The 14,025-nt window shown below is 45.9% G+C and overlaps 1 long non-coding RNA gene across 1 annotated transcript in view; it reads right to left on the bottom strand.

Moving 5' to 3' along the window:
• Nucleotides 1–14,025, bottom strand: part of LOC119401208 (uncharacterized) — a 174,503-nt gene that overhangs the window by 54,455 nt on the left and 106,023 nt on the right. The window contains exon 2 of the long non-coding RNA XR_005185388.2: nt 12,686–12,776. This is a non-coding gene — a long non-coding RNA (uncharacterized LOC119401208). The remainder of the gene's footprint in view (nt 1–12,685; nt 12,777–14,025) is intronic.

Genomic DNA, 14,025 nt, shown 5'->3' with positions numbered 1-14,025 from the left:
AGGCCTTTAAGGGTTTAATAAATGACGATGATGATGATGATATTAATGCGAAGAAAGTAAAGCGGACGAAAAGACCACTCGTCACACTCGCCGTCATGGCTACGAGCGGCGCTTACTAATTCTCCAAAGTTTGCATGCACTTAAATACCCGAAAAAGTGGACGAGGGGACGACCGCCGCCGTATAGCTTGATTGGTAGAGAATCGGGCGCTTTATCCGAAGGTTGCAGGTTCGGTCCCTGCCAGCGGCAAGTTGTCTTTTCGTTCACTTTAATTTCTTCACATATGTATCGCAATTACTACAACACACTTACAACAGCACAATTAACGTATACATTACTTGGCTTCATTATCTGTCGGTTTTCACTAAGGTTGTATCAAACAAACGAGCCCTCAAAATTCCCTTCTTTCATAAAACTGATGTAGTAGCATTTAAGGCTGCATTTAAATTAATGTTATTCGCAGAAGAGTATTCTGAAGGGCCAGTTGGTACATGTTACTGCGATGAAAAACAGCGCGAAAACGGGACGGAGGGTAAGAAGCAGGCAACACTGTGTTGTCTGCTTGTTACCCTCCGTCCCGTTTTCGCGCTGCTTTTTTTTCACAGTTATTTGTACACTCAGAACGCGCTTTGCATTCTTCTTTCTTGGCATTCTTGTATTCTTGTTTATTAATACCTTTCCACAGGTGTAGGGTAACAAACCTGCCTCGTGTCTACATGACCCCTATGCCTGCTTTTTTTTTCCTTCGTCCCCCTCTCGTTTAAAGGGACACTAAAGAGAAACAATGTATCAGTTTAGACTGATAACTTATACTCTGAAAACTCTTTTGTCGTGAATTTCACCACCACAGGCTCATTAAGAAAAGAGAAAATCAGGGTCAAAGTTTGCTTTTTTAAATCTCCCGCCGAAATCTCCACAGGTGACGTCACGGATTTCAAATTGTTTTATTCGCATTTCGGCGGCACTGGCTCAACGATATTTTGTGACACTTGGTATGCTATGTCTCTGGCCCCTTCGGACGGCAATGTACTTCGTATGCTAAGTCGCTTTGGGAAATTGGCAAAGTAATGAACATTAAGCAGACAAGTGAATGTGCTGTGCGCTCATGTCATTCAAAGAAACTTGCAGATTACGTAAACCGCACAGATACGTTCAAGTATACCTTTTTTTTTTCCAGAACTGCCCGTGAGTGGAATAGCCTAACAGCCGATGTTGTAGAATGTACAACAGTTGATTTATTCCTAAATGCACTAAACTACCATTAACAAAATGTGCTTTTGCTGATTTTATAACCATGCATTTTTCAGAGATCCGCAACGTTAGCGTTGTGTTCAATATGTTTCAGTCAGTAAAATTATGCTATTTGTTGTATTGTTCTTGTTTTGTTCTTCTTATATTGTTACAAAAATGTTCTAATATATGCTTTTCTGCATTGTTTATCGTGTTTTCTGTATAGTTTTTTTTTTTTGTAATCATTACCCATGTCACTACGTCCGTGTGATGCTATTTATCTTGCTATTGCAGCGAAGAGGTCTGCATGCCCATTCCTGCTTAAGGGCTGGTAAAAAGGTCAGCAGTACGTAATAAATAAATAAAAATAAATAAAAATATTTACCGAGTACGAACTACGTAGGCACTAATAGATGCCGTCAAAATCTATGACGTCACTGCGATTGGTGGAGAACTTCAAGGTGGCATCGCCACCCGCATTTTGCTTTTGCGAGTTTTCTCGCCTACCTAGAGTCTTATCGCTGCAAGCATGATGATATTGGCATCGTGAAAGAGCAATTTGCTAATACGAAAAAAATCGTTTTTTTCTCTTTAGTGCCCCATTAACGCCTCATAAAAGATGTCACGCGATTCGCGGTCCGGAAATGTCTTCGCCACCCGCTTGACCAGCACCTTTCTTTTTGTTAGATTCAACGCGATCGCAATGATCCCCATGGCTACCGCGTTCACGCTTCAACGGTTTGAAAGGCGAGAAATGAGGTCGAAATGAGAAGACGAGAGTGAGGAGGAAGAAGAATTAATTTCGGATACCGAGTGACAAGCCGAGACGAGCCTTTTTAAGGAATCGCTGGGACGGCAAAGAAACGGGCCGTTTTAACGGCGAACTTCGATCGGACTAGGCGTCTTTTCTGAGAAAGTCCGACAGCCGACGAAGACGTATTGACACCAGCGACGCGGAACATTCACTCATTACTTAACTTGCCCGGCGAGGTGCTCATTTTTATTCGTCAAGGCGAAAGCCTTAGATGCCTCATCAAACGTGAAAATTGACCGTCGGAGTCGACATTCCTAGACGTCGGCGTCATCACGAGTGATGAGCAATAAACAAAAAAAAATCATCACGTTATGACGTCACCATATGAGGTGATCATGACGTCACAGATCTCTGAAGTTGGCGACGTCACTATGACGTCAATAACGTGACGTCATCGCGTGACATCGGCTCTTGGTCAAAGCTGGGCCGATCACGGAGGCAGCGGAAAACCAGGTGACTTGCAGAAAGCTTGAAATGCCACCGATCCCGGAGGGCGTGCGAAACCACGTTAGGTGTAGAAAGCTTTTAGAGGGTGGCGGGGAAGGATCAATACATCAACTGAGAAAAAAAAGAAGGTGGCTTTCGCCTTCGAGTCGTGTTAGGCGAATGCGTAAGGGACCCTTGTGAGCTTTGTTTTTGAGTTGTTTGGTTACTTTTCTGCGAAGTGCGACGCATTCGCCGCCTTGACTACCACCCCGATCGACCACCTGACTTAACGCGCTGGACGCGCGGTCCTCTGTATCGTCCGCACCTGGATTTTATCCTGGAAACTGAACTATTCCTCTTTATTTAGCTTATGCCGTAGGGCATACTGGCGCCAACAACAAAAAGAAAGAGACTATGGGCCTCTAAAGAGGCAGCAGAAAGCGAAAATAGATGTTTCGATTAGATCATACAGGCACTATCGTGAGCAGTATGAGTGGTAACTAAAGTGGTTGCTTGGGCGAGTTGGTACGACATACTTCACATAAAAAACAGCGCTAGAAAACGGCGGACAAGAGAAAGAAGGACACAGACGGCGGCGCCGTCTGTGTCCTTCTTTCTCTTGTCCGCCATTTTTTAGCGCTGCCGTCTGTGTCCTTCTTTCTCTTGTCCGCCGTTTTTTAGCGCTGTTTTTTATGTGAAGTATGAGTGGTAACACGCGAACGCGCGGCAAAGAGCCCTAAACCTAGAGAGCCTACATTTGCGCGCCTCCGTGCCTGCAGGCACAGGAGGCGCGCGCATATTCTACTCAGACCCGACGCGGGGCGATTCTCGGCGGCTGCTTTTGAAAACAATGTGGAAAGGGCGCCGCGGTTTCGCTAAATGTCGGCACACCTGCCTCGCTATAGATGAAGAAAAGCGTGGAACGCACGCAGCTGATTGCGTTCCACGTTCCATATTTCATTGTATGTTGTTCAGTTACTCCTTTTAAGACTACTGGTCTATGAATACCTTCCGCGCGGCCCTGGTGTTCCCTACAGCACATTTTTTTTTTTTTTGCGCTGCGTTGTAACGTGAACTTACACCAGCTCACCAAGTTGCTTCACTTCGCTCCAGCAATTTTCGTAGCAAGCTTTACTGGCACCATAGTAACTAAGACAAACTAAACCAAACACAAGAAATAAAAGAAATTTATCGGAGGCCAGAAGGAAAGAAAATTGTTCTCTCTCAAAGGGGTCGTAGCCGTTTCCCGGAAACCAGAATCCTTCAATTAACGAGATGTCGGCTTTTTTTACTTTTTTTTTTGTTCCGCGCTTTGTCAAGCTTATCGCCAATCAACTGCAGTGCACGCCGGATCGCGACCGTCTAGCAAGAAGATCCGTAGCTGCGAGGCGGGCACAGCGCGGTTGCCAGCAAACCAGCGGTGTAACGAACGGATGAGCCTCGCCTATAAGACAATCTATTCTATGACGACGAGGACGGAGCGTCTCTGGGGCAACCCCTTTATGCCGCTTGAAGGAGCTGGGAAACGAACCGGCAGCGTAAACAAGCTGCGCGGCCGAGCGGCTAGAAGCCAAGCCGAGGAGAAGACACATGTCAATATAACTAGAAGCCAGGCTCTGGAAGTTGAGGCCTTGGGCATCGTTTTTACTGGCTTTCTTTTGAATACCAAAGCCTTCTTTTAAACCCTTCATTTAGTTCGACGAATCGGTGCTCCTGGCCTCTGTGCGATGCGAAGCATTAACGCCACACCTGGAGTCACAGCTTGGCCACGTAGCAAGACGCACTCGGGTGTTTGGCTTAACAAGAACCGAGGATTTCTTTTTTAATGCGGAGCATTCCTTAGCGAACTTCTGCGACTTTAAGCGTATCCGTCCGTCCGTCCGTCCATCCATCCATCCGTCTATCTATCTATCTATCTATCTATCTATCTATCTATCTATCTATCTATCTATCTATCTATCTATCTATCTATCTATCTATCTATCTATCTATCTATCTATCTATCTATCTATCTATCTATCTATCTATCTATCTATCTATCTATCTATCTATCTATCTATCTATCTATCTATCTATCTATCTATCTATCTATCTATCTATCTATCTATCTATCTATCTATCTATCTATCTATCTATCTATCTATCTATCTATCTATCTATCTATCTATCCATCCATCTATCCATCTATCCATCCATCCATCCATCTATCCATCTATCCATCCATCCATCCATCCATCCATCCATCCATCCATCCATCCATCCATCTATCTATCTATCTATCTATCTATCTATCTATCTATCTATCTATCTATCTATCTATCTATCTGTCTGTCTGTCTGTCTGTCTGTCTGTCTGTCTGTCTGTCTGTCTGTCTGTCTGTCTGTCTGTCTGTCTGTGTTAGCCGCCTACGACTTTGTGCTCTCCTGGTTGCTTGGTTAATCGAATGTACACCAAAATTAGTATGGCGTTACAGGACTGTATGACAAACATCAATGACAAGTCATAACATGAAAATCATGACACGCATGTCATGTACAGCATGACTTACATCCCCGCTCATGGTGCGCTGGCGACCGTTTCGCTAGCTTTATACACACCAAAATTGGTATCTTGCGACGTGACTGTGTAACGAACATAAATAAGACTAATTGACAAGAAAATCATGACACGTATGTCATGTACAGCATGACTTACGTGCCACGTTCATAGGGCGCTGGCGGCCGTTTCGCTAGCTTGATCTATCCCGAAATTGGTATTGCGCGACGTGACTGTGCGACGAACATAAAAACACGAGTTAACATGAAAATCATGACGCGCATGCCATGTACAGCATGACTTACGTGCCACGCTCATGGGGTGCTGGCGGCCGTTTCGCTAGCTTGATCTACCCCGGAATTGGTTTTGCGCGACGTGACTGTGTGACGAACATAAACAATAGGAGTTAACATGAAAACCATGACACGCATTTTCCTCAATGACATACAAGACGATGTATGCAGCTCCTTGCTGGCTGCTTCGTATTACGTCGATTCCCACAATGCGTGGGATCTGCCGGCTTTTTTTTAAGAAGCGGTTAGCTGCCACTGAATGAAACTAACGACATATGGTATGCCATCATGTGGCGCTCGTTAGGGCATTATCTATATTGCGCTTGATTAGTTTATTAACTAAGATCAATTACGCAAAATGCATAATATTCAATTTATGGTCAAGTGCGTTTGGCTACGTTGCAGAAGGCATTCCAAAACGACCGGTCTAATTTTTTTCTGATGACGTACATGCTGCGTGGTGATGTTTTTTTCCGACGTTTAAAGAAAGCCCGCGAAATGTGAAACAAAAACCACGTGACTGCGCTCATGCGCTTCCGTATTGCAGCGCTCTCAACCGTGCTCCGAGCGAAACAAGCGTGTGCGCGGACCGTCAAGCTATCGCTTATCAGGGACGACGGCGCTTCCTTCCCGCGTGTGGCCGTCAAAAGTGCTGACGCGCTGGGAAGCCGATGCCTAGAGCCACGGTCGTCCATTTCAACACGGTCCGCGCGTAAGGTTCTGCCCATAGAGTGTCCTATAATATTTACTAGAGGCAAATTTGGCGCTGCTATTGTTCAGCCATCACGGGAATGATGGGTAGTACATGGATTTGCCTAGTATCCATGCTTGACTTCGAACACACCTGTGGCTTCGTTTATTGTTGCGTTTTCGCTTTTGTTTCGGATAAAAGAACGGCTCGTTGTGAACCGCGTGAGCCGATATGAATTGATCAGCCTAAAAGGGTCAAGGTGGTGAAGTGAGACTGCCGACCTTCATGGTGCGACAAAGCGGCTGCAGGTCACACGGAGCCAAAAGAACGAAGCTTAGGCAAGTCCGTGTACTACCAATCATTCCCTCGGGCTGAAACGCCATGCGCTGAAGCTCCCATAGGAACTAGCGCCAGATTTCTTCCTAGTGTATTATTACGAAACTGTAATGTTCTACCCTGGAGGCGAGAGTCCAGACGGTTTAATGTTACTGTGTGTATTTGACTCCGCCGCATACAGAGGACACTAGCAGAAAGGCGAGACGAATTTCAACAAGACTGTTTGCTGGCCTAGTTGGTATTTACTGAAAGACATAATTTAGTCGCGATGTAAAATACACGCAAAGGAAGAAACACGACGACAGGACGAGCGGCAGCTCGTCCTGTCCTCGTGTTCCTTTCTTGGTGTGTTTTACATCGTGGCTAAATTATGTCCTTCAGTGATCATCTATCCCCTTGACGAGCCTGGCTAGGTCATTCTGACTCCCACTTCGCTTCAATAAAGTCCCCCCCCCCCCTTTCCTCTTTATTTGTAAGCGTTGCAAAGTTCACACACAGTCCATCCGCTAATGATGCCCACTATACCCTAATGGGCTTCTAGGAGAACCGTCATGCAGTACTCTCGCATTAACATACCAAAAAAAAGAGGAAGAACAGACGAGGATGAAAGAATATGCCGCGAGATTTACTATGAGTTCAACCCCAAAACCCGCATTTAAATATTTTTTTGGTATTTTTTTGCGCAAGATTTCTTTTTAACCAATAATCCACATTCGCGACAAGCGCCGTGCACGCGATTCCGGACTAATGTTTAGCTCGGAAAGGTTCAGAGAAGTTTTCGCTTGTTTTTTTTTTCTTTTTCTTTTCATACTTTGCTCCACTCGTCATTTGACACCACATTTCTTTTTTCTATTTTTTTCATAGCTTCGGCAATTGCGGGAGCCGCATAAGTGGCGTAACTTCGGCATAGAGGCAAGAGGCACCGCTGTTGGAAAATAAAGAAGTAAAGAAAACTAAAAAAAGAGGGAAAAAAATAATCATATTGTGATCGGGGAAGCGTACGAACTCGAACCGCTGTTGAGAAAAAAACGTCGAGCAACAAATCAGAAAAAGAACAAACGAACGAACGAAAATAAAAAAGATAAAATAAAAATAGGGAAGAGGGAAATAAAGGAACTGAAAGTCCGTTGGTGACAGACAGACAGACAGATAGACAGATAGATAGATAGATAGATAGATAGATAGTTAGACAGACAGACAGACAGACAGACAGACAGACAGACAGACAGACAGACAGACAGACAGATAGACAGATAGATAGATAGTCAGACAGACAGACAGACAGACAGACAGACAGACAGACAGACAGACAGACAGACAGACAGACAGACAGACAGACAGACAGACAGACAGACAGACAGACAGATAGATAGATAGATAGATAGATAGATAGATAGATAGATAGATAGATAGATAGATAGATAGATAGATAGATAGATAGATAGATAGATAGGAAATAAAGAAAACCCTAAGCCGTAATGGTCTGCGCAAACGTTAGGCGATCCCTTTGAAGCACAGGATAAACAATGGTTTATGTTTTTGGCAGGTCGATGTGTGCGGGAACGCGTCGTGCGCAGACATATTGCACAAACGCTGCCAAGCCTGAGCGATTGATCTCTTACCAAGAAGCGCGAAAGAAATTCCGCAGCGCTTCTTGTTGCGTATTTGTCGTGCTTTATTGCGTTTCTGTTGTGGCGTAATTGATCGCCATGAGCGGTCTTGTTTGAAAGAAGGTGTGACGCAATTGATGGAGATGTACGTGCAACACCGAAGGATTCCGAGAAAATTACCTTGCAATTTATTCTGCTTTTATTAAGGCGAAAGCCTTAAATGTCTCATCAGACGTGAAATTTGACCGTCGGCGTCGGGGACGAGTGGTTAAAAAAAATCACCGTCACGTGATGACGTCACATATCGCCAGAACTTTTGACGTCATCAAACGTCACTATGACGTCACATGACGTAACGCCGCATGATGACGTCATCACATGACATCGTAACTTGGTCAAAGGTGACCCGATCACGGAGGCAATGCGAAACCAGGTGAGGTGCCTCCGATCTTGGAGGCGGTGCAAAACCACGTTAGGTGCAGAAAGCTTTCGAAGGGTGGCGAGGAAGGATCAAGACATATCGACTGAGAAGAAGAAGAAGAAGGTGGCTTTCGCCTTCGAGTCGTCTTAAGTCGTTCTACGTAGGACAGACGGGCCGCTGCATTAACCAGAGATTATTAGAACATAAAAGATCACTAACCGGAGGCTCATCCTCTAATCTATCGTTACGTTGTCGAGATTGTAAGTGCACGCCAAAATTCAATGAATGCGCAGTTTTGTACCGACATAGGAATGAAGAAACGCGTCTGATGATTGAGGCATGGCATATCGAGAATAGTGGCAGCGCATGCGTGAGCCAACCGTCGATTACCTTGCATAAAGATGAAATCAAATGCCTTAACAGTTATCTTTCGCGTAGGCCCCCACGCGTGCCGGATTGATAGGTTCGCCTAGTGCGTGGGCATGCGCAGATAACTTTTCGTAAGTTCTTCCTTTCCCGCCGTTGTGCGGCTATTCAGTTGTTAGTGGGCGTTTGTGGTGTCCTGACTTCTTTCTTGTGTCCGTGTTTGCACGCCCTGTCTTTTTAGAACGTCTTAAGTGAATGCATAATGGACCCTGTGAGTTTTTTTTTTTGTACTTCCGTTTATCGCGGCATGTTTGACAGCGGTGGCTACTTAAGTATAAGACCGAGTGTTGTGAAAAAAAAATGCGATAATGAAAACAAGAAAAAATAACAAAGAGGAATGAAGCCATTTAAGAAGCAGACTCTTGTACCGCTTGTGTTGATTAGGAAACGAGGGTCATGCAATGGCCATGCCAGTCGTTGCGAAAAAAAAAAAAGAAAAAAAGAATAAGCGGAAATACATCTTCCTCCTAAATTTGACCTCAGCTGAATCGCCACAATTTAGTTTACAACGAGAAGAGTGAAGAAAAACGCGCAGCTGCAAAGTGAATGAACTTTATCACAGACAATTCACCGAAAACATATTGTTCGTCGTTCAAAGGTTACGCCGGTCCTACACAGTACCGAGATGCGTTTTCAGTAGGGGTGTGCGAATATTCAAGTTTCGAATTCGAATCGAATAGTTCCTAATCGAATAATTCGCTTCGACTTTCGAATAGCTAGTATTCGAAGTATCCAATAGTTCGACAGGACGAATATCTAAAACGCGACAAACGCCAATGGTGGAACTTGGTTACGGTAGGACGGCTAAAACTAACGCTAATGTCGCCGTTCGTTAAACTTTCACTGACATCCTGGTTCAAAAGCGAGCGCATGTTGATCTTAAAGGAGATTAGGTCATTGCCGCACGTAGAAAAACACATGAGAGAACTGTCAAGTCCTTCACAACTTTGTTCCCGAAACGAAGGCACGGACTTCTTGCGTAGTTCGGTCGCATACGCCGCAAGCACCGTCAAACGACTTGACATTGGTATGAGAAACACTCGGTGATTGGCTATGCATGTAAAAATTTGCTCACGCTGGGCAGTCGCCACTGCCGCACCGCATCACTTGTTGAGAAACTCCCATCGTTCCGGGGCGCAGTTAAAACGCTGTTGTGAGCGGGCGCCCGAAGACATTTGGGCCCGGTGCACCATGGCGATGAAGCAAAACATCGCCGTTGTCAGATGCGCCTTATTGCTCGACCATGGGGAAAGAAAACTAGCTACCATACCCCCGTCTGTTAATAGGTGAGGAGTGCCGCTGCTGACTGGAATGGCGGTTCTTCTATCAACATGCCTGCGCGCCCATACAAACTGAAACAAAAGCCACTCCCGAACAAGTGCGTAATGAAGCGGTCAGCATGCCGTAGCGTCCCCGATATTTCGATTGTCTTGCCGTAACTGGCGGTACACATTTTGTGTAAATATACTATTCGATATTCGAGTCGATATTCGATATTTCTGGTCACTATTCGGCACTATTCGATTCGAATTCGATTCGAGCTTAAATTTCACTATTCGCACACCCCTAGTTTTCAGGAAATCGTGCTTTCAAATCGCAGCCGCTACGTCCTTCACAGCGTGCTTTAAAGGTGTACTGACAAGAAAATTGTCCGTTGTTTTTTTGCGACTAATGAAAGACCAAGTCCCCAGAGCCTACAAAATGTACTAGTAAGCGTGAGTGCACCCAGAAAAATTAATACATGTTTTTAAAAGCTAGTTTCGATTCCTACTGTACCGTGACGTTACGACCCGGCGTGAGCTTGTCGTCACGTGCTCACGCCAGATAGCGTGACGCTTCCACGGGCCGCTCCGCTCCGTGGCTCCGCTGGTGACGCACAAGCGGCCATTTTGAATGGTTTTGGTGACGTGGCAATGTTCTCTGAAGGCGGGGTCACCGGCCGTCCGTCTCATGACGTCAGTATGAAGTGCGCGCCCATTGGTGCAGGTTTGTGTGCATACGCCTTAGAGGAGAAAGTGCCGCGGACTTCTAAAGCTGTATCCGACTATAGCCATACACACCTTCTACGTAGCTTCTACGTTGCGCTGCCCACATAGCAAACGGACGTTCAATTACCAACTCGCCCAGCTTGCCGTTTTGACTCAGGTTCTACAGCTTGGCTGTAAAACGGGCCTGGTTGAACCAATCTGCGGGACAACTCAGTTGCTTAGTCACCTTCCCCATAGAGTTTCCTAAAATTAATAGACGGGACTCTGGCGCTGCGATCGTTCAGCCACCATGGGAATGATGGGTAGTACACGTATTTGCCCAATCTTCGTGCTTACGGCTTCGAACGCAGTTGTGGCTTTGTTCATTGCTGTGTTTTGGCGTTCGTTTCAGATAAAAGAATTACCGTTGAGAACTTCGTGACCAGATTCGAATTGGTGAGCCTAAAAAGGTTAAAGTGGTGACGTGGAACTGCTGACTTTTGATGAACTTCGTTTTGCGACAAAGCGGATGCAGGCGACGCGGAGCCAAACGGAGCCGAAAGAACGAAGTTTAGACAAATCCGTGTACTGCCCATCATTCCCACGCTGGCTGAAGCGCCATGCGTTGCAGCTCCCATAGACACCAGCGCCAGAGTTCCCTCTAGTAAGTATTGTAGGAAACTCTATGACCTTCCCTACCCCGCATTCTTCATTCATCTCGCACATCAGAGTAGTGGGAAGGCACGCTTCGGGACGGTGCCTCCCAGGTCTGCCGAGCACCGATCCAGCGGGCACGGGATATCGCACAGAAGCATAGTAGTGGTTTGAGAATAAGAAAGCCGCTTATTTCGGCAACCCATAAGGGAGCAAGCACGGATCAGCGTCCTTGGGGGCGGGGAATGCAAGAAGGGCCGATTTATCCTCAAGCCGCATGGCCGCACCGCGAGTAGCGGATGCCTTTACGCCGCTCACTGGATGCTCCCGGAGAGAGACGGGCGAGAGGCCAATAGAGATTTATTAGCTTGTCCGATTTTACGCAATACCGGGTTACCGAACGTTGCTATCGACATCTTGTGACGCTTCGAGCAACCACAATTATAGAGACGTTTTTTTTCGCCTACGCGTCCATGAGGAAAAAATATTTAAAAAGGCAACTCATTCGGTATCACGCCGCTGTCGAAAATTTCTACCCGCCGAGAAGTAGAGAGTACTAGGTTTCTGCAGTAACAATTCTATGCTTGCCTGGTTTATCTCGGCCCCGCCAGATGGCAACACCTATCCGACCTCTCGCGATTACGGTTATTGTATCTGGTACAACGCTAACGAGAACTATGCGGACAAACTAAAACTCTCAAACGAAAGACTGGCGGGAAGCCATCCCCCACGGTGGGAGGCGGTAGTGCGTCGAATCACTGTCGTCATCGTGACGTCACAGGTCGCCATACTTTGTCACGTCAGCATGAAGTCACGTGACGTCATATGATCAGCACAATGGACTCGGAATCAATACAGTTGACAGAGCAGAAACAGAACAAGATGGCTTTCGCATTCGAGTCGTCTTAGACGAATGCATATGGTACAGTGTGACTCTTTGTTCTGATTTCTAGCATATCTACAGCCATTGTACTCCTGCTGTACATGTGCCAGTGTAAGTGCCTGCCGCTCCGTTAAGCCGCTCTCATAGCTTTTTCCGCTGGCCTTCCCAATCGTGTACATATAATCACGATGCAAATAGTAGCATGGTCTGCACGATTAGCACTGTGACCCACAGCGTGGAACGAAGAAAAAAACAGAAAAAAAAGCCACATACGTCATCGAGTCCACGAAAATCTGTCCGCATCCCGATCCATCAGCGCAATTAGTTCGACCAGATTTCGCAGTCGGACGGCCGTCAGCGTATACTAATCCCAGATATCCACATGCAGTCCGCACATACCGGAATCCTGTCCGGCGTCGATCCCCGGGCGGAGAGGCGGCAGCTAAATCCAGCGCTGCGCTACCACCAGCCACTGTTCTCCAATTCCGACCTGTAAAAACAAAAAAACTCAACGCGTGGGCGGCGAGTAATCTTAGTATAGGCCGGCTAGCTACCGGCTTTCCCGTTTTTATCCCTCGTAGCGCAGTCAGTCTTTCTGGAATCTCGTGACGTAACCACGCTGGTGAATAATAGGGGGGCGCGCTTGGCAGCGACTCGCAACAAGAGAACTCCCTTCTGGACGTTTCGCAACACTGTACGCAAAGGCTTGACAGGTGGAGAGCGATTCGCAGCACATAGGCAGCGACAGCTGGTCCGTTATCCACATGCAATCACACTGTGCTCTGCGTAGAGTTCCCTGCAAGGCAGGTACCAGAGGAACAACTGTATAACGCTACCATCTGCCTGAAGCAGGCTGGTTACTTGGGATTGCCCCTTTTGAAGGGAGATGCCGTACCCCTTCAGTATGTGTGTTCTAACACGCGCATGTGTTTATCTATCTATCTATCTATCTATCTATCTATCTATCTATCTATCTATCTATCTATCTATCTATCTATCTATCTATCTATCTATCTATCTATCTATCTATCTATCTATCTATCTATCTATCTATCTATCTATCTATCTATCTATCTATCTATCTATCTATCTGTCTATCTGTCTGTCTGTCTGTCTGTCTGTCTGTCTGTCTGTCTGTCTGTCTGTCTGTCTGTCTGTCTGTCTGTCTGTCTGTCTGTCTGTCTGTCTGTCTTATACACAACAAAGCAGAAAACTGTGCAAGTTGGTACACATTCACCCTTACCGGAGAGCACAAACTCAAAACGGAGACACAGGGAAATAGAACTCCTAGTGGCAGACAAAACTCGAGCTAAAAGCAGTCGCCCCTTTTTCCACACGCGATAAGGCAATGGCTACTCATATAAGCTACTTGCAATAATCAAGATAATTCTCTATCACTACTTCAAAGCTACCTACGTGTCTCCCAAATACGACCTATTTATAGAGTTCTAACCTTACCGTCTGTTTCGTAACAAAGACGTCGATTAAATCGTGTACTGTCTACCCATTCATTGAGTTTGCACACTCTATTAACGTCTTTATCATGGCGCACACTTTGTAGCTCTTATATCGGTGCTTCGTTCCTTATAGATGTTATGTCACATGTATCTGTTAAATTATTGTGCGCGCAACAAGGAAACAGAACGAGAGAAATAAAGCGTAGCATAACCATGTGTAGTATAGTATACCAAGGAGACGGGACACGGAAGTGAGTGTGAAGATGAGAGAGGGTAAAGCAT

This window comes from Rhipicephalus sanguineus, chromosome 8, assembly GCF_013339695.2.
Source record: "Rhipicephalus sanguineus isolate Rsan-2018 chromosome 8, BIME_Rsan_1.4, whole genome shotgun sequence".
Taxonomy (NCBI): Eukaryota; Metazoa; Arthropoda; class Arachnida; order Ixodida; family Ixodidae; genus Rhipicephalus; species Rhipicephalus sanguineus.
Note: the sequence above shows the minus strand (reverse complement) of the source record. Positions and strands in the feature narration are given on the sequence as shown.